Source organism: Camelus dromedarius, chromosome 12 (genome assembly GCF_036321535.1).
Source record: "Camelus dromedarius isolate mCamDro1 chromosome 12, mCamDro1.pat, whole genome shotgun sequence".
Classification (NCBI taxonomy): Eukaryota; Metazoa; Chordata; class Mammalia; order Artiodactyla; family Camelidae; genus Camelus; species Camelus dromedarius.
In genome coordinates, this window is record NC_087447.1 from 64,842,857 (window position 1) to 64,864,397 (window position 21,541).

Below are 21,541 nucleotides of genomic sequence, written 5' to 3' on the forward strand. Positions count from 1 at the left end.
CTTTATTTGGAAAAAAAAGTTTCACTTTAAATAAAGTTTGAAAGACATTTAGACGCTGAAAGCAAATTTTCTGTGACTCTGGGCTGGTGGATTTTCCCAGGAAATGTTCCTTTGGGGGGGGATTTCCTTTTGGATACTTTTGACACATCAGCCACCCGAAACAAGTCTTCCTCTTTTTGGTCAACAGATTCTCCTCTAAATTTGCTGAAGTCTATAAGCCTGACATATAGGCTCATTCAGTCTGATTGTACTACAGCAGTTTGAATTTAGGCACAAATGTTAATATTTGAAATGTATGAATACGAGTCTCAGGTGTAATTCTCAGTTACACTCCCTGGGTTCACATTCTTAGTTCTGCTACTTTCTAGTTATATGCCCTCAGACAAATCACCTCACGTCCCTGCACATCCATTTCCTTATCTGTAAAATGAAATTAATAATGGAAGCCACTTTATTTTCCTATGATAAGGAATGAATGAATCAACATATGTACGGCTCCTCAAAGAGCCTGGTATATAGCGCGAGCTATTCAGATTACCTGTGCACTTGTACCCCAGCCCTCAAGTGCTCCATCGTTCTCCATGAGGGCCAGCACTAAGCTGGGCCAGCTCCACAATAACAAGGACACTACCATCTTCTGTTTCAGGGAGCCAAAAACAACACTGCATGTATCTAGTTTTTCCCCTATGAAGACCCATGGACAAGATTGCAAATTCTTGTCTAACCAATCAACATAGGACCCACCCCAGAAGCCCTCAGAATGACACTTGTCCATCTTCTCTACCATATGTGTGCCACTCCCTGCTTGTGGGTGTGAAATCTTAATACTTTATTTTCCTTTGAGATCCTTCCCTGTCTTCCCCACTGGACCAGGGATGGCTGGGAGGTGGCCCTAAACCTTGCTTTTGTTTTATTGATATTAAGAGGCAAAGGTGAATAAGACACAGCTCCCATGCAAGACTTTTAGTAGAGAAGGAAAGACAGGCCAGTGAACCTGTGATTACAATGTAATACAGGCATTTGTGTAGCAGCAGATAATATTTTATAATATATTAATGGCTTCCTTTTTCACTCTTCCTTGCATGAGCCTGTCCTCTACTAAGCCAGATGCATTGTTACCTCTGGGAAGATTCTGTTGCTATAACCAGAATGCAAAGAAAGAGCCACTGTTCAGCTTTTGATCTGTAAGAGAGGATTTTGAAGCCCACGGCAAAACTGTGGTAATGTAAGCCAGAGTTTGCTGAAAAATAAAGGTATTTCTAAAGTTCAGGAGCAAAAATTGGAAGTGCCCAACATATAATTTTATTATAAGCTCTAGACAGAAATTTGGGGCTCTAACAAAGGAAGTTACATCCACCTAAAGATTAGGAAGGGAATGGAAAAAAAATTCTGACTTGAGGGACAGTGTTCGGTCAGGGAGACTTACAGGAGTCAGAGGATGGAGAGGATGAGCATGAGTCCCTGAGTACTTCCCCAGAACTGGGGCCACATATGTGTGGAGACAGGAGGATTTTGCGGCAAGAGAGCTTGCCACAAAAATCCCCAGATGCATGGAGGGAGAAATTAAGAGCATCCACACTAGTGCTCGGCTTTCTCAGGTTACCTAAGCTGGCCTTGGAGCAGCAAAACAACAAAGAGTGGAGGAGGTGTCTGCAGGGACAGGCCTGGTAGGATGCACCTGGCTCTCCCTTGGTGCTTACATGATATAGAAGGAATCCAAAAGCTCCTGGCTGCCTTATGGAATGTGGACCAGGCCTGCTGGCTGTAAACTTGCTAGAGGCAAAGACAGGCCAAGGAGGAGATGACATGGAGTTACTGGGAATCTGAAGCACCAGCAAGAACTGATGTGGTGCTGATCGGCAGGAGGTGATGGTTGAGCTCTTTGGGAGCAATTACCATGCATCTCCCATTGTGAAGGAACAGCCCCTGAGCTGAAACAGTCAGCTGCTCAGTAGCAGCTTTAACGTGCATGCAGGCTGCCTCCTGAACCACAGGTGAGATGAGATTAACCAGAGGACCAGAAGGAGGCAAAGGAGGACAACAGAGAAAACATTCACCTCTTCCGGGACACATTAGTCCATGCAAACATTCCCCTGCTCAGACCCACCTCCCTTGAGAGTGGGGGTTAGAACATTTGCAGTGTCTGTTTATCCAAAAGAGACAGAATTACTTCGCAATAAGCAAGTTTAAGGTTCTCCAACTTTCCAGAAATGAGAACTCCAGGGTAAGAAAAAGTCAGTTACCACAAAATTCCAAAGTGTATACTTTGGTCCATCAGAGTTGTGGGTTATCATATCCGACCCCTCTGTGCTATAACTGAGTATGCATAGTGCTGTGGGAACCTAAAAGATCAGTTTTTTTCAGGCTGTGGAATTAGAAAGAGCTTTCCAGAAGAGTAACATTTAAGGTGAACTTTGAAGGGCAAGCAGGAATTACCCAGCTATGAGGAAGTAAAAGTGCATTTCAGGAAATGCAAAAACTAAGAGTCAGGGTACTCTGGTAAAATCAAGCACAGCATATTCAAGGAAAGCAAAGTTGTCTGAGCTTCGGAGCAAAGGGAAATTAGGTTGAACAGGTAGACTGCCGGGCTCTGCCAATGATTGTGGAAGTTAAGATCTGCAAAGACCTTGAAGTGGTTGGGAGTTAAAAAACCACCTGTGCCCTGCTCTCCAAGGGCACTGTGTACCCTACAGCAGAGGGCGTGCCCCCTGAGGATGCGACCACCCTTTACAGGGTGTTCACACAAAGGCTTGCTTCTCTCTGTAAGCCTGCATCACCAGGCTTTCTCTGCCTCCAGGAGGTGCCTTCTCGGTTTTCCATGAAGGCATCACGTCAGTGAGCAGGGATCCTTTCAATATGGTCAGATTCTGGAAGTCCATGCAAGCTACTTTAAAGAATTTGGGCTTTAAAGAAGAGCAGGGAGGAGCCTGTGAAGGTTTCTGGACAGCGGTGTGATATGACAAAAGAAATTATTCCACAGCAGCTGCAGGCAGGGTAGATTGGAGCCAAGAGACTCAGGAAGTTACTGCAGTTGTCCAGGCATGAAGCGAAAAGGGAGATTCGATGGTATCCATAGTAACAGAAAGGGAAAGTTATGGAAATTATTTTGAAGGCAGAAACAACAGGACTTGATTACTGATTGGATACGGCGGCAATAATAAATGACTCAGGGGTTTTGAGCTTGGGAAGCTAAGAGAATAAATCTGAAATCGGGATGCTAATCAGGAGGGCTGCTTTGAGAGGCAAGATGGAGAGTTTGGTTTAAGGCACGGCTGCCTTTCACATAATGATGGACTGCGGAAGTGGAAATGTTCTCCATACATTTAAAAGGGCAAGACTAAGGCATACTTCTTTTTTTTTTTAAGTTCTTTTTTTTTTTTTTTTTTTAATTTTAACTATTTTCTTTACTCTCCATGATTCTGAGGCTTTCTGAAGGCTTCCGGAAATAACTTTACCACTTTTCTGACTTTCAGTAAACTGTGAAGAAGTTTGTCATCAGTATCATCACCAACGCTGTCTTCAAGTTAACACAAAGTGTTAATTCAACACCTGTTTGTGTTTGTCACTTTTGTAGACACAGTTCCCAATAACGGATTCCATGCCCTTGAGAGACTTCCACTCTATGACAGCCAATGTGTAAAGGATCAAGACATAGAGAACACACAGAGCAGAGTAATAATCATCGAACGATACCTATATAAGATGAAAAATACTATTTACACTCTATAGGACAAGCTAAGGGAAGAGAGAGGGAACTGTGCTAAATAAGACCAGTAGTGGGAACCTGGTAGGGAGGTAAAAAAGAACCTGGTAGGGAGGCTAGAATTTCTTTTCTGGATAAGGTTAAGGTGAGTCATCATCTCCTTAGGAGAGAAAGGTGGATTTAGGATGCTGCTTAGATGATAGTAATTATTATTTTTACTCATCTGGGATTTAACACTTTATAACCATTGTCTCCTCCTCTCCATGGATTCCAGGACTTGAGCAAGAGTATGTAGCTCTTCTACAGGAAGCTGAGCCTCAAACTCAACAAATTCCATCCAGTACAGCAGGTCGAACCACTTTAATGACGATGAGAAAGACTGCAATGTTCCATGAGGAAATTCAGCTACCTTCTAAAAAAAATTAGAACGTAAGAACCCAAACACATTGCTGTTTAGGGCAGCTTCCTTGGCAAGTTCTCCTTCTCTGCCTTTTACAAACTGAAGCCCTTCTGCATGACGGATCTGAAGAGTGGGCCGCTCTGATCTCTGCCCATCGGAACAGCACATCCCTTTACTCATACGTCTGTTTCCCTCTGCGGCTGTCCCTTGCGTGAAGCATTTCCGTCGGTCAGCAGGAAAAGAGCCACCTGCCATATTGTCTCCACTCTCTTAGGGAGGAGGGTCAACTCTGAGCAAAAAGAAAGAGGAAGAAATGGCCCGTTTTCTCCCTTGTGTTTCTACTTTATTAGTTTTCATTCCAATTTAACATTGTGGGTCAAAATCTGGGCTTGGAATCAGGCGACTCAGTTCATGTTTTTGGTCCACTAACGGGGCAAACTGTTTAACTTTTGTACCAGTGTTTCCTCTGCTGTTAAAGAGATTTAGCGAAGCCTTGGGTGGCCGTTGAGAAGATTCAGGCACAGGCACAGGCACCCTTCACAGCCAAAGGCTGCTGGTGCTGGTGGAGTCACATTCCCACCCTGAGAGAACTCTGGATTCGTGTAAGTTTCTCTGTGAACTGCAGCCATCAAACATTCACTTTTTACTTACATAACATGTTTTCTTCAAGTTTCCCTTAAATTGTTCACTCTACTAAATAGGGGGACTTTTTTTAAAAAGTATCTTTATCTTTTGCAGCTAGTTCAATTTATGAAAGCTTGATTTCTTTGCTACCCACACAGTTTCCTCTGGGGCCTTAGCCTTACCAGCATTCTGTGACTCACTGCTTTACTCTTCATAAATAGATGCTAAATACTGTCTCTGATTCTATTGGAAATGACAGATAAAAATACTCAAGGAAAAATCCTAACTAATGCAGTTAGATTTCAACCATGCAATAGATTTTGCCCCCTCTCCTTTTTTTCTCTCCTTCTCTTTCACTTATGTTTTTTGTTTTGTTTTGTTTTTTTGCAGGGAGGTAACTAGGTTTATTTATCTGTGTATTATTTTTAATGGAGGTACTGGGGCTTGAACCCAGGACCTCGTGCATGCTAAGCATGTGCTCTACCACTGAGCTATTCTCCCCTGCACTGTATTCTCTCTTCTATTTATTCTCCCCTCCTCCCCACGTCTCCTTCAAGCAGGTGTCAGCACTGGCCCCAGAAAAAGTTACTCCCTCCTGGCAGAGACCTAGTTGATTTGTCATCTCCCTTGATTGCAAAGATCTCTGGGAATCCTCAACTGTTCAGAGTCAGGGGAAATAAAAATACCCAGCATAATTCCAAGCCTGGTTTGACAGCAGAAACTGAAGACAGTGAGAACCACCACATGCCAAGTAAGATGGTGGCCTAAAGATGGTGGCTTAAAGATAGCAGTGGGAAAGGGATGGAGAACCCACATGGGGCATGGATACCACATTCTTTCAAGGCAGTTTCTCCATGGGACTCTCATGCTTCTGCACATCTCATGAGCAGAGGCACTGACTTTGTTTTGGACTAGCTTTTTCAAGGATGTTTGTACAGAAAGCAGCTTGGAAGATAGAGCATTTCCCTCAGGAGCAAAGGCAGGCATACTCATTGATCACTATAATGTACTTGGGTTCCCCAAGCTCAGGGTTCCTCTCCTATCATGTAACCCACTGCACGTGCAGGTGTCACCTGGAACTCTCTGCATCACCCTGTGGGAACTGGAGCTCAAGGAGCTTCCACAAGAGAATTCTGATACTCTGTCTACTGCCATTTCTCAAAGTAATAAGGTCTTTTGTCTCTGACCCAGGAGTCTTGTGTGTTCTGCCAGTATCTCTGAAACCGTAGCAGGCTAATGTATTAGATTACAAGTAGGGTAAAATCTCAGCCCTTTACAGTTTCTAACAATTTCCAGACATTATAATACTTCAGGCTGTTGGTAAGAATATTAAGCAGATAAAAATTTAGAAGCTAAATTTTTTTCTCCATCAATATCTTGAAATAGTTAAATAGACCTCCCCCTCCTCTACATCTCCCACCACCATCTAGTCTAATGTACCTTCTTAACTTTGATAATGATGGACCATCATGGCCTCCATATAATGATGGGCTCTAATGGACCATTTATTCAGTAGAGTGGATTTCTAAAAGCCATTTCCAGATTACAGTTTGTGTGACAGGATTACATTTGTTCTCATTAATAGAGAAAGGAGTCGAGCAGCAGATTAGAGTGGACTTTGCAATCACTTAGTCACCAAATGCATCCTGAGTACCTTCTTACCACTGTGTTAAGTGCTGCACAAAACAGCCTCAGTTCTCCAAGTATGTTAACTTCCTTCAGTCCAATAAAGAGAAACTTCCCCATAAAAAAAAAATTCAGATGTTTAAGCCACTCATTCAGGCAGTAACCAGGAGAAGCACTTTTCTAAGAGGGTTTTAAAAGTATTCTCCCTTGTCTATCTTGCTCCCAAACAGAAAAGCAATTTGACGACTCAGGCTCAATACCCTTCTGATTTTTAAGAACCTCTGACCTTCAGGGAGCTCAGACTAGACTAAAGAGTCCAGATCTATCAAGCCTACATCTTTCTGGTACTTCTGATTTGTAGTAGTAATAAAATCAAACATTGCTATCTGTCATTTCCAGTTAATTCAATCCGTAATGATGATTATTTGTTGGGGGAAAGAAAGCAGTGAGTCATGGTGAGGCTTTAAGAGCTGGGAGAGGAGCCATGTGAATACACACGCACGCACACTCACTCACAGTTTCCACATTAGCTTAAATAGTGGCATTTTCTAAATGGTGCTCAAATGATCAATGCATTTTACAATTCAACAAAAAATGAAAGTCTGTCACCTGGCCTCCATCCTTCTGCATCTCTGTGATCCCCAGTTTAGCCTAGAATTTAACCTCCAAACCAACACAGTACTGACCACTTAGGTTTCTGCCACTGTCTTGAGAGAGAGAGTGTAAGAACATAGGGTGCAGCCTGGTTACTGAAAGCTCACTGGGTTCCACCAACAGTAACTAGCCATCAAGGTGGTGAAGGGTTTATAATGGACAGGGTAGCCTCAGGACTTGTACTCTTTCTGTGGGAGGGGAGGAGCCCCAGAGCCATTCTCCTTCCTGGGAGCTGCCCCACCACTCACAGCTTGCTGCTTTCAGTAACACTGCTTGTTTCTTCTGTGCGGGTTTCCCATTAGAAGAAGGTGGCAGACATTCAGCAGAGTGTGCGGTAGGCTGCACTGCTTACTGTCTTGGCCTCAAGACAAGGGCAAGGATGAGAACTCAAGTTCAAAACCTTTCTAGGTTTTCACAACTGAATGGCAAAAAATCCTTAAAGAAGTCCACATATACCAAATTGATGAGGGAAGAAGCCTAAAGTTAATGTCCCTTTTCTAACGGTCAAGACTTTTAGATAGTTGTTGGCTTGGAAGTTGCTTTCTTCTCAATTAATAGCCAGTTATTTCTACAGCTACTCACCCTGCCTCCACTGAATGAAGGGGCTGAAAAACAAAAGTGAAGTGAGGTAGTGGAGAGAGTTAAGGCATTTCCAGGTGACTAGCACTGTCTGTTGATGGGAAAAAAGGAAAACTCTCCAGAAGGTCCAGTATTACACAGACCCATGCAGTAGTATGCTGGAAGAGGAGTACTTAGAGCTAAAGAAGCACGGCTGATAGAAACTCATCTCAAAGTGTAGCTTCTGTGCTGGCAGAGAGCCTGAGAATTCTAAAGTATACAAAAGCTCTGATTCAAGAAGTAGCCATTCCAACAGAGACCCAGGAGGGATAAGGAACAGCGTGGCACATGGAAGATAACAAAATCTCATCCTAGAATTAGATGAGAAGGGGGAGGGGAGGTGAAGACCTATGCATGGCCCGGGCATAGACATTTCCCATAGGCAGTCCTGACCAGACCTTTCACCAGTCCTCTAACGAGTCGAGATAGGAAATCTCGCGATTGCTCGGGTGTACGTGAATGGGGCTCTCACGTGTGCGTGTGTGTGTGTGTGTGTGTGTGTGTGTGTGTGTGTGTGTGTGTGTGTCTGCTTGTTGGCTATTCAGTCACTTGCACCTCGTACGTTCTTGGGTATGGATTTAATTATCCTCATTTAATCCTCTTTGTGTTCCTCATAAGACCCAATGTGAAACTCCCCAGCAAATACCACGATGCGTAATTTCCAGGACTGGATGTGCCCAGTGGACAGTTGTAACCAGATTCTGGTGCTCAGAGCAAGCAAACATTAGCCAGAACCTTTCCAGAATGTTGTTCCAGCAGGATCATTCCTACCTGGATATGCCTTCCCACATCCTGGCAGGGCACAGGGCTGCAGAAGAAAGGTCCCAAGAGATTCTGTGTGAGATACATAACTCTCTCACAGAGGGTCTGATTTGACAGAACTTAGTGACCTGCCTACCCCCAAACCATCTCCTTCATCAGCCTGGTGCCTGAAATTCTTCGCTCCCTTTATGAAAGCAGACATGAGGTTAACATGCCTCAGAGGGAACGGGGAGACTGACAATCTTAGTTTCTCCTCAGGCACTGATAAGGCCATTTCTGTAGACTAACTAACAAGGAGTCTTGAATACAGTGAGCATATTTTACAAATCTAAAACTGGGTCAAGTGGGTAGCGGAGGGTATAGCTCAGTGGTAGAGTGTGTGCTTACCATGCACGAGGTCCTGGGTTCAATCCCTGGTACCTCCATTAAATAAGTAAATACCTAATTACACCCCCCCAAAATAAATAAATAAATAAATAAATAAATAAATAAATAAATAAATACCTAATCCCCCCCAATAAATAAATAAATAAATACCTAATTACCCCCAAAAAATAAATAAATAAAATAAAACTGGGTCAAGTGGTCACAAAAGTGAAAATGTAATTCTGAACTTTAAAATTTTTTTAAATCACAATAGTACTAGAAGGACTGAGCTATTAAGTTATCATGGGCATGAAACAGGGTCATTTTAATGGAGGAAGAGAAGAGCAGGGCAATAAATCCAGGTGGAGCGGAAGAGTGTGGGGCCATCAGCACCAGAGAGCATCAGAGGACCACAGGAGAAACGGGAAGATAGGAAAGGAGCAGGAATCAGCTGGTTCCAAGAAACAAAATGTCACCAGGCTGCCCTGGGTAGCCCTAATGGTTCCATTTAGCCATCAAAATTTTTGCTGTAGTCTTTAGGGAATAAATAAGGAAAGGAATGGTGGACAAAGATAAAATATCCCACTTTTCTGAACATAAAATATGGATAGAGTAGGTGCTCAGTTCACTTTTTCTGAGACCCTCCTCTGGGCCAAGCCCTGATCCCAGGGCCCTCCTTCCACTGGGCCAAGGACCACGGTGGAGAGCCCATGTTCCCACAGCAACACGCAGTGAAGGCACGTCCATGCCCCACTTAGACTGAGCCTTCTATTCTAAATATCCCCAAGGTTTATCTCAAACAGAAATAGATGTTTCTTCACACTCCGGAGAAAGGGCTGTAATTATGGATTATTTATTTATTTATTGCCATAAAGCTTAGCAACAGCATACAGAAGCTAAGCACTAGGAAAGAAATAAAATAGACCCTCAGTGAGCACACCAGTTGTTTTAGTTTAAAAGACCATCATCTACCTGACATCTGGACAGAATATCAACGGCTCTTAATGGAACTCTCAATTCCGTCTGCCAAAATGAGTTTTACTAATGCCTTTAAGAAATAAACCTCCCAGCTCCCCACCACCCCTTCAAAATGTCATGAAGGAGCTAAATAGTTAAAATTAAAGTGGAGAGGGACACACTAAGCAAGGCATGGGGGTTCCTTTACTGAGCTGGGAAGCGACTCACAAGGAAGGGCCTGCCTGGCTTGGCTTAGTCAGTGTGGGCTCTTCCTGCCTTGGTGAGAGGGCGCCACCTGCTGTATCTGCCCCACCACTCTTCTCACAAAGTCCCTTGGTCAGCTAGCTCCCAGCATCCCAAATGCCCAAGGCTTCAAAAACCCAAGGACAATTCTAATATTTATAAGCATCAATTAGGCAAATGTGTCTTGGACTATGGAGTAAAGAAAGAAGAAAGAAGGGCCAGCTTTGAAGATTGGAAAGAGGAGTATATTGGAGATTTGGAAGGAGGATTTTGGATTTCTTCTTACCACTCAGACACTTGGTCTGACGCACTCTACCCCGGCCCACTTTCTCAGCCTTGGCTGCCACCGGTCCTTGGTACCAAGTCTGCACCAAACTGGACTCTTCATCATCCCTATATTGTTTTTCGTTGTTTTGTTTATTCCATTCCCATTGCCTCAGCCTCACCACTGAGTCAAAACCTGCGTAGCTGTCAAGTATTAGTTAAGAATGTTTTCTTCTCTCCACGTGAGCTTCCTTTCCAGTCCTTCTAATTCTTCGTAACACACACTGGCAACAGCAATTATTTATCGATTAAGCTGCCTAGTGGCATCTCTTGTAGTCTTCATTATTTAATCTTGCCTGGTTCTCTAAGTAGTCGTGTGCTCTGGGTTAACATCCCGCAGGTTTTTAAGCTCCTGGAAGACAGCAGTGACGTGAGATACTCACTCATATCACAAAACACTCAGAACAGGGCCTTGGACCTGGCAGGCACTTTCTTTTGATCTCATCATTTCTTCTTCCAAACTTCTTTCATTGTGCCCTGTGTAACTCCTCATAGGAGCTTATCTCTGTGAGAGAGCTTGGAATTCAGTTGTTAACCATGTACCCTGTACTCTCGTGTTTTCGTAATACAGCAGACAGGAGGATAGGGTGAGAAAAGGCAAAAGTGGAAAGAAATACCAGCAAAGCTAAGAGTAAACAATTTTCCCTTTGCTTCTAGAGTGCCTCATGACCTGCAAAGCCAGTGAGCTTAGTTTTAATCACCTAGCCATGCAATCGAAATTCTTGAAGTCCTTGTTTCCATCAATGTTTCAAAACAGGTTAATGCATATAGCCAGCTAGAATGCACAGTGACTAAGATCATAAACTTTACAGAAAGAGTAAACGGAGTTCAATTTCCAGCTCTATCAATTGTATCCCATGTAACCTTGGAAGCTTTTCCTGACATCACTGAACTTGCTCCCCCATATGTAGCAGAAGATAATATTCATCCAATGGGATTTTTGTGAGAATTAAATGAGTAATATGTACAAAGCACTTATCACAGTACCTGAAAGTAAGTGGTGGTGGTGGTGATGTTTACTTTCACAAGGCCTAGCAGAAGCCTGGCCCACAGGAAGAACACACACACACACACACACACACACACACACACACATTAAAGTAGAACAGAATAGACCAGAATAGATCCATCCCGTTCCAGACCTGACCACACCCTGGATGGTAAGACTATGTGAAGATTCACTCTCAGTCCCATTGTCGGCGTCCAACACTTGTTCAAACAGTTCACTTACCACAGTCTGCCCTTTCTGCTCTCAGTCTCTCTGACTCAGAACTCCCCTCCCAATTTCTACTTCCGGCCCCTTCTGTGCTGATGACCCACTGGGCCATCCCCCTGCCGTCTGACCCATCCCCCTGCCGTCTGACCCGTGTGCTCTTAGACCCAGCTGTGCAGTCATAGCCTGGGTCCACGTACTCTCCACTCGGTAAAGGTTGTTTCCATTTCCCATCCTGTCCAGGGAATCCCTTCTGATCTCACCAAGGGAGGGAGATGAGCCACAGTTACCCAAATGAGTAACTAAGAAAAGTAAAAATATTAGTCATCTACTTGAGAGATGAATATACTCTCAATGTTGTGATCGTAGTTTGACTGGTTGCAGGAAAATAGTGTGGTACACATTTTAACATTCCACTTAGCCTGTCCACAGTTAGAGACATGCTTACTAAGTGTTAATTTTTCCAAAACCTATAAATATATGTCCTGAAAATGTGACATGCCGAAACCTCTTACAATGGGATGATTATTACACACATATGGGAGGACCAAAAAAGTGTGAACTTGTCAAAATTTGTCCTTGGTTGTTTTAGCACCATTTCTTGGCAAACTGTTTGTGAGAGTCACTGTTTTTCCTATTATTTTGCTTTCAGCTAGTTGTCAAAATGAGTAACCCTCAGGTGTGGATTGACATTGCCTGAAGGTGTTTAAGTGCAAAAAAGTATAAGGCTTAAAAGACAGTACGTTCCAATGGTATTTTACACTTTCATATGAAACTCTTGAAGACAGTCCCAAAAGAAAGACTCTCCCAGGTGAGATTTCAGATATCTCGACAAAGGTTGAAAATTACATCCACTCCTGAAATGACATCATTTGTGGGCAGGCCCAGCCACTTCTTCGTCCACTAGTGTTAGAGCCCGGACAGAGCAGACAGGAAGCAATAAAAACACAGAGGAGAATATGTAAAACACACACTCTCTTCTTTCCTTTGATTTCTGAGGTTAGGAGCAGAGTCATGGTGCTCACAGCTGCTCCAGGAAGGGCTTTAGGACCATCAAGGGCAGCTGTGAGAAATCCTCTCCTGGTGTGGCTCCTGACAGACAACAGCTTCTGAATGGAAAGTCACAGCTCCTTTCCCCCAGGTAAAGCCTGAAATGGCTGTGCTGTCTGTGAAATCCGAACTGGCCAGAGATTTGGAAAGAATATCATTTTGAAACCTGAAACCACCAACACAGCGAGAAAGTAGAAGTGTTCTTTTCAGCAGGCAGTATGAGTCACAAAGCTGGACATAAAGCGATGTAATTCAGTCTGCTCAGCATTATTTCCAGAGGGCTCAGGGCACCTAAACTCAGTGAGCTGCATGACCCTAACCCTCTAATGTTGTGTTGCCTCTAGGCCCAGCTCAACATCACAAAACTCACCACTTCATTTTGCTAATAAATTGGAAAAAAAAAAGTAATATTGGGAGGAAACTGTGAAGGAAGCCCAAAGCAACCAGTAAAATATGCGACAGGTTATTAAGCATGGATGTAACCTGGCCAACGTTCCAGAGTGCCACAGAGGAAGGGAGGGGTGGTGGGCGGTGCTGTGCGGGGCTGCGGTGGGTGAGCCTCAGAGGAGTCTTGAGATGACTGTGGCCATGAAAGGAAGGGCCTGTGCCTAGGGGATAGTGAAAGCAAGTAAGCCCTGCTCCTGGAAGCATGTTGGGGAGCATTTGAGCTGTGTGTGTCAGAGCGAGCTTAGATAGAATGATTCCTATTACAGTAAGCTGTCATAAGCAAGGTCAAATACTCTCACTAGATGAGAAATACTAAGATGTGACATGGGGGAGAGTTCCAGCTTCATACAGTAACCTCTGCAATGATGCTTTATCCTAATTAAACCTTAACATAACTGTGTGGTACGAGTTTTTTTGCCCCATCGACCCCCAGATTTCCTTCTGGGAGAAGGAAATAGGCTAACCCAGAAATATTCCATGAAACTAATTGCCTGGGAAGTTTGTGCAAAAAAAAAATTAATGCGGAGTTATTAAACAGGAAGTCGGGAAGAAGTTCAAACTTAAAGTCAATAGACAAATCAAACCATCCTGGTACAGAGTGTGGGACAGTGCAGGGCATGTCAGTCAGGGTGCACGCTAGCAGAGTAGAGCTGTCTCTGGCATCTTTTCCAGATTACACAGATTCACCCACACAGATTCTGGGGGGACCCCCAGGGAAAACCCCACCTCCCCACCACCACCCTGTAGCAAGCACTGCTCTTGATGGGCAGGAATCACCAGGGTTGTTGGCTGACAAAAAAGTGGAGAGTCATTGGCAAAATGGGAAAAACAACTGACGTACCCACCGTTGGGTGGAACAGGAATTGAATCGGGTTCCCACGCACACTGAATACCTGTTTGGAGTTATTATTTACCTTCTCCCTGCACCCATTTCCTTGTCTTCACAAAAGACAGGTGGGGGACAGTCAGAGGCACCTCACAAGTTTAATGTAAACATTAAGTAAGGTAATATATGTGATTGTGATATTAAAGAAGTGTTGTGGACTCTGAATTATATTGTGCCATTCATAACCGCCTATGCTATTTTATCAAACAAATGTCAGGCTCTACCCTCTGTTTTCATTTTCCCTTATTTCCATTTATATCAATTCTCCCTGGTTTGTACTAAAAGGATTTCCTGGATTGTATCTTTTTAATCAGTTTGTGGGAAACGAAGTTCTCAAAGGAAAGACTCTTTGCTCTATATCTGATGAAATCATTGGCATAATATTTAGAAAGTTAAGAATTTTTGCAGTTTGTGGAAATTTTCTTCAGTGTGGATTTCTCTTTGCTGATATCACTGGCACAAAGTAAAAGTGCCGAATATAAAGCTATGAATCTAGTGTTTGTGGTACAAAGCTATGAAAATCTACCAACTAACCTAAATTGTATTCTCATTGGTGTTATCAATGAACTTGAAGCTGGACAAATCATTCTCCCACATTACAAGCTGGTCTCCCCACAAGTCTAAGTAATGCCATCTACCTATTGAAATAAAAAAATTAATATAGCAGAACTCCCTGGTAGAACAGCACCACAGAGTAGGCTTCTGTAAGTCTGCACACTCAGGGATATCATCTTATTTCCCTCTTTTTATTTATGTATCACTAATCTTCATGTATCATGGATACGTATCTCAGTTAACACTGGTGTATATACTGGGAACTCCCCAAGATTTACAGTTTGGTGGATCAGATGAGAAGATTATGCTAAGACTGACATGCTCTTTTCTCCACCTAGTGGTGTGTTCACCTAACTGAAGGTTACTGTGCTCTTTGGGAATCCACAGGGGCCCTCAGTGAAACTGACAAAACAATTCATTTCCTTAGAATTTTATGATGAAGTCAATATTCCGGCTGGAAACCTCAGCATCCCAGAAAAGAGTCAAGCATAGAAAGAAACTCTAAAGAGGGTTTAAGACCACCCCCCCACACCAAGGAATTTTCCCCTTCCCCCCCAATCACATACCTCCCTCCTCAGTCACCTAAAATTCTGAGAAATCAATAGTTAAATGAATGCATGTGTGAGTTTATCATGGTCTCTCTAAGTAGAACTGTGCCCAGGCTTTACCAGCTGCCTTTCTGCAGCCCGATGCTGTCATCAGCTGCAGTTTGCTTTAGCTGAGGTTGAGAATGTTGGGCAGAGTCAAGGTGAGCATCTAGCAAAGAGCTCTGGAAACACTCCAGGGAGAAAGCTGAAGCCATTAGTCAGTGGAACAACAAACAAAATGGACTTGTTCTAGAGTTTGCTTCTTCGCCTCCTTCCCCCACCTCCACTTTCACTTTGGGAACCAGTATTAAATACTGGGTCTGTGCTGTTTGTGAAATAATACTGAAGGGGACAGAAACTCAACATTTAACTTCCGTGCATTTAAAATCTAATCAAGAAAACATGACAAAGTTTCTAAAACTTCCCCCAAAAGATGTTTTTAAATGTAACTAAATAAAACTTATGAGCATTTTTAAAAATCAGATTATTAATAAAAAAAATCATTCTTAGGCCCAGAAATTGTGCCTAAAAGAACTTCCTTCTCTGGAGTTCTGACAGAGCAGAGGAAATAAATGCCCACCATAAATATTCAACTGCAAAGGGGCCTTTGTAAAACGATCATTTTACACGAATTTAAACAAAGATTCAGGAAGTGCAAATGATTTGCCCCGTCATGGACCTAGTTAACTGGCGAGCAAGTTGTTTCCTATGCTTATTTTTTGTTAATCATTTATACACCGTTCCTGAGTACCTATCATATCCGCAGTGCTGTCTAAGGGCTGTGCTGGATACAAACCCCAACAAGTCATGGTTCTTGCTCTCAAATATAATTAGATACTTGATACGGAGCAAAGTGATAATCACCATTTATCAAATATTCATCGTTTGAGAGTCAGGGACACAGACATTTCCCTCTTGATCTGAATGTTATTTTCCTCAGTTTACAGATAGAAAACCAGGCTACAAAATGGTCATGCAATGGTCTCACAGCACACAATTCAGCTGAAACAGGGGTCATATTGCAACCAAGATCTATCTGAGTCCAAGAACTTGGCTCTTGGGATCCAGAATGGCTGAATGCTTAAGGCCTCAGACTTAAGATCCAGTGAGTTTCTATCCTCTGTGGGTTCAAATCCCACTTCTGGTATTAAGAACTTGGCTCTTAACTACATGGTAGGCTATGCTACAACTGAAACTTAGCACTTGTCCTCAGAGGCAACAGGAGGTACTTGAGCTAAATGTAAAAAGCATTTTTAAAAACAAGCTTTATTGACTCTGGAATAATTTATCAGAGGAACCTACAGAATTTCATCCTCCTTAAGTGACTTAAAAGTGAGAGGATACTGAATTAAAAGTTTCATTTAAAAGCATGAAAGAAAAGAATATGAAAATGAATATATGTGTGTATATATATGACTGAAGCATTATGCTGTACACCAGAAATTGACACAACATTGTAAACTGACTGTACTTCAATTAAAAAGAAAAAAAAAAAAAAAAAAGAGTGGGCCTACGTGACTGCCCAATAGGAAATGAAACCAAATGACATCCCAGGCTTTCTTCCATCCTATGACTCTGAAGAAATACAATGACAACCAGAAAACAAAAACAGTACAATAATAGTGTCTTTCTCTTGTGTTTCCCCTTGCATTCAAGTGAGCTGAAAAGTGATAAATACACTGCAAATGAAACAGCTGGGCAAAGCCCCTGGGGGAAGATGCATGGACTGTGAAGACTTAAGATGGTTTCAAGGAGCTTCTGCAGAGTCTTTCATAGAAAAGCCTGGAACTGAAGTTTGGGCAAAGGTGTGTGTCTGTGTGCAGTGACGAAGCCTGGGGGGGGAGGAGGCAAACATTGCCAATGGCTGAAAAAGATGCTAATGCTGGAAGGCCCATGTGATGGTTGGCATCCTGAAAGAGAGACAGATGTTTCCTCGATAGAAGAATTTTAGTGGGGAGTGGGTATAGCTCAGCGGTAGAGCGCATACTTAGCATGCACAAGGTCCTGTACCTCCATTAAAAAACAAATATAAATAAATAAATAAATTTAATTACCTACCTCCCCCTCCAAAAATTTAAAAGTAAAAAAAAAAATTAAATTAGAAAATATTTTTTAAACAAAAGAAGAATTTTAGAACAAATGGCTTGCTGTCCTATTCAGGCTTGGTTCTTCAGCTGCATACATGTCGGAACAATCGCGACAGCTATGTTCCTCCCCCATGATCCTAAGAAAGAGACAGAGCACCAGGAAGAGCCAGCTTGTGAAGCACAAGGACTTGGATAACAGTACCTTTCGTCTGAAACATGTTTCATGGTTTTCCAGATATTTTCATGTCCTAACACTTGCTTTAGAAACTATGCCTCTGTTCACATGCTGTGGCCCCCTGCAGTGCTTCCAGGACACTCTGTGCCTTCTGTGTTATAAAAAACCAGCCCTCTAGTATTCACTTTTTAATACAATATCTTCTCTGCTAAGCTCTATGCTCATTTTATGGCAGGAGCACGACTGCCCTGTTAAAAGTAAAATCCCAAGGGCCCAACACAAAGCCAGATACATAGTAGGCGCTCAGACACTTTTTCTCAGTACTCCTGTGAATATCTTTAGATGTTCTCAGATATTCCAGACAGGCAGAGCCTAGACTGGCTCTTTCATTAGGCTGCTTGGACAAGGTCATTTGCTTGTTCATTCATTCATTCATTTATTCAACAAATAGTTTTGAGTTCACACTGCGTGTCAGCCACTGCTCTGACTGACTGGGATTCTACAATGAAAAGAAGGAATGAGACAAAGACTTCATCCTCATGGAACCTGCATGTCAGCATAATCATATACGGAAAAGAAATTTAAAATTCCAGCTACTTGACTACAAAATCCTTTAGTTTGCAGGTTATGTAATATGACTAAAGATGTTACAAATTTTCATTCTTGATCAGGTCAGAATACATCTCATAAAACCAGTAGAATTTTAGGGGGTGGGCATGGCTCAGTGGTAGAGCTCATGCTTAGCACGCATGAGGTCCTGGGTTCAATCCCCAGTCCCTCTGCAACAAATACATAAACCTAATCACCCCCCTAAAACAAACAAACAAGCCAAAAAGGATGTAAAAAAATAAGAGTTTTAACTTGAGAAGCATAACTTAAAGGTGTAGGAATCTATTATAATGGGTGTCAAAGCCAGCTGAGTACCACTCCGTGACCACCCTTCCACATGTGACATTAGAAGCACAAACACATGTGTCCTATTCTTTCTTGCCACCTATCAGGGTTCTGAGTAATGGGCACTAGGTTCTGATGGGAATAGAAACTTGCGGAGTGTGGGAATTTTCACCCAGAGAAGGAAGGTGGAACCAACATGTAATGAGCTGTTTGCAAGTGCTAAGTTATGAACGGCATTTTCACACACTACATTATCTCATTTGATCTTGACAATAAACAAACAATAAATTAAATCATATGCCTCCTTTTTATTTCCTATCAAATGAGGAAATAAGGTCAGAAGTAGAGGCGTGCCTTTACATATCAATAGAGAGATTACGGCTTTTGCAGTGGCCAGTGCACCGAAATCACTAATTAACTTCCTAACTAACAGATCTATGGACTTGCTTAAAGAATGAATACATGAGTGGTCTCACCAGATACTAAGAAAGCTTGTTGTTCCTGACCTTGTGCCAAAAAACAAATTGGAAATCATCAGCCCAGAGAGAATGGTCGTGTCCTTTCTATTCAGCCAGGGGAGACTCTGTAGAAAAGACGGAAGCTGGCTAGAGTTGATGCCATTTAAAGGAATCCTGCCTTTTAACATTCTCCACTCCTTTTCTTAATAGTTTTTTTTTTTCCTGTCCTTAAGGTCACAAGCTTTTCTCCAGCCGAAAACACAGCTGTCTCACAGAAACATTGCATAAGAAAATTAATAACAAGAAAACCCAGAGGAATCGGGGAAGTAGTGATAAGGCTGCTTGATGCTTTTCCTTTATTCAACTGCAAACTTCCTTTGGGCCTCACTTGCTGAGTGCTGAGAGGCCAGGGGAGAACGCTGGGCATATGGAGAGAGAAAGGAAGGTGGGAGGAGCCAACAGAAGAGGCAGCAAAGGGAATTTTACAAAGGAGAAAATCTCCAGCTGGGGCTGGTCCAAGGAACAATCAAAGGTCAGCAGAGGGGCTTTAATACAATCCTCTCCATCTCTCTCTCTCTCTCTCTCCTCTGCTGTGTTCTCATCACCTTCAGGTCCCATTCCCTTCCCAGCTGCTCTGCTTCCCAGCCCCTCAACCACCTGAAACAACAAATGCTCCAAATAAGTTTAACTCATATTCTGGCTTTCAAACCTAGACTGGCAACTAATTATTTTTCATCTTCAACCACAAACAAATCTATTAGCATGGAGTAAGGCGATCGTGGCTCAGTAGTAAAAACCAGAATAGAATGCACCCCACGGGCCAGCTTTAGAACGCACACTTATCTCCCATTCTCCTCCAGAGATTTAATAGGTACTTCAAAGGTAGAATGTTGCGAAGGACCAGATATCAGAATATGTGCCTTCTTTTTATTCCATCCTTGGTCTGCATCAATGGTAATCAAACGTCAACATGCATAAGAATGACTGAAGAGCAAACTACCTCCAAGCCACTTAGACTATACTTCATAGATTATTTTAGGGCTTTTCTATTATTTTTTTTTAAATCTTGATTTCTTTCTTTTTTTTTTTCTTCTTTTAATTGAAGTACAGTCAGTTACAGTGTGTCAGTTTCTGGTGTACAGCACAACGTCCCAGTCATGCAGCTACATACATACATTCATTTTCATATTCTTTTTCATTAAAGGTTATTACAAGATATTTAAGGGCTTTTCAAGCAAAATTTTGTCTTTAGTTTTGACTTTCAAACACACACAGCTGCAAAAGTGACTTCCACTGTATGTATTTTTCCCCCCCTGGGGAGAAGGTCTATAGCGTTTGAAATACTACTCTCTAAGGAGTCCATAACCACCCAAGGTAAGAATCACAGCTCTTCCAGTACCAAATCCCACCTGTCTCACATCCTGCTCCCTCTGGAACATCCTATTCCCTTGCAAAACTACTGTGGCTTAGCTGATACATTAATCTGAGTTCAATTGTTCATGGTTCCTGCACCTAAACAGCACCTGTACCTTACAAAAGACTTTTGCGTCCAAACCCAACGGAGTAGATAACTCTGGGAAATTCCAAGAACTTTGGCAGAATCAGGAAGGGAAATGCTTGAGTAAAGGAGTCATAAAGGGCTTTTAATATGAAAACAAATATATGTATGCATATGCATGACTGGGACATGGTGCTGTACACCAGAAATTGACACATTGTAACTGACTGTACTTCAATTTTTAAAAAGGGGAGGGGCATTTTAGAGCCTCTTAGACCACACCTTATAAGTAAGTACTTCCTCCTGCTTCAGGAACTTTCTTCTTGGCGCTCTCTACCAATTCTGTCTCCAGCTCTCACACCACTGCTGGTGTGTGGCAATATCAGTGTGACTCTAAGTTGCCTGGGTCTGAGGATCTTTAAGGGACTAAAAGAGAAAGGTAAACTGAAGAGAAAGGACCTGAGAAGAATGAAACAGAGTGAGGTCTCTGGAGGAGAGCCCTTGAGGTCGCCACGACCCCAAAACTCCCTTTGTTGAAAGAGAGAATAAAATCAGAAAATCTTGTAGCCAAGCTTCTGCAATCTCACATCTTCAGGTCAGAGAAGTACACAGAAATTACAGATCCCAAAGTGATTCTGCAGAGTTGACATACTTTGTCCCTAGGAAGTGTTGTCCTTAGGAGGCAGGCATGCAGGGTCATCCCCACCCCCCAACAATTTGGCGTAGAGAGAAATGACACCTCCAGCCCCCATCCCAACTGCTGCATTAGAAAATTACTAATGTCCACTTGATCAATCTAAAGAATCCACAAGTTCTGTGCCTTGAGGAACATTTTCAGGTCATCTCTACTGGAGCAGCAGCTCTCTTCCCCTCACAAAATACAAATCCCTCTGCTGGTCATCATGGAGGCATAGATCAGAACACGCACGTGCAGAGCGATATGGAGCGCTGAATCCAGTGCCTGGCAGAGCTTTGATTGTAGCCAAGCAATTACATGAAAGAGATGGCTAGAGATAATAAACACCATTGTACTTAAAACATTGCATCTGAACTTTGGGCAACTGCAAACAGAAATACAGATAATTCTATGCAATCAGTTGTGAAGCCCATGAAGGAAGTAACCTATCTGCACAGAGAATCTGGGACATAACAGTATGAGGCACAGCAGAATAGTAAGGGACACCCTGCATAAAGAACTAAAACAAAGATTTTCCTTGTCCACATCTGGCAGATGTGGGATGGAGGAATCAGAATTACTACCAGAACAGGAGTTTTAGTTCATTAAATACTTTAATTTTGCTCATATTAATTGTAAAGTTTATACAGTTTTCATTTCATAAAATAGACTCACTCACTATCCATTATTTTATTTTCTTAATAAAATCCAAAATAAAGAATTTTTTTATACAACAAA

At 42.4% G+C, this 21,541-nt stretch overlaps 1 long non-coding RNA gene and 1 other non-coding gene across 2 annotated transcripts in view; one reads left to right on the forward strand and one right to left on the reverse strand.

The window, feature by feature from the left end:
* The window catches only part of LOC116155417 (uncharacterized), a 66,871-nt gene that overhangs the window by 36,489 nt on the left and 8,841 nt on the right, over positions 1-21,541 (reverse strand). The window lies entirely within an intron of this gene.
* TRNAG-ACC (transfer RNA glycine (anticodon ACC)) lies at positions 8,740-8,812 on the forward strand. The gene has a single exon. It is a non-coding gene; the product is annotated as a tRNA-Gly (tRNA).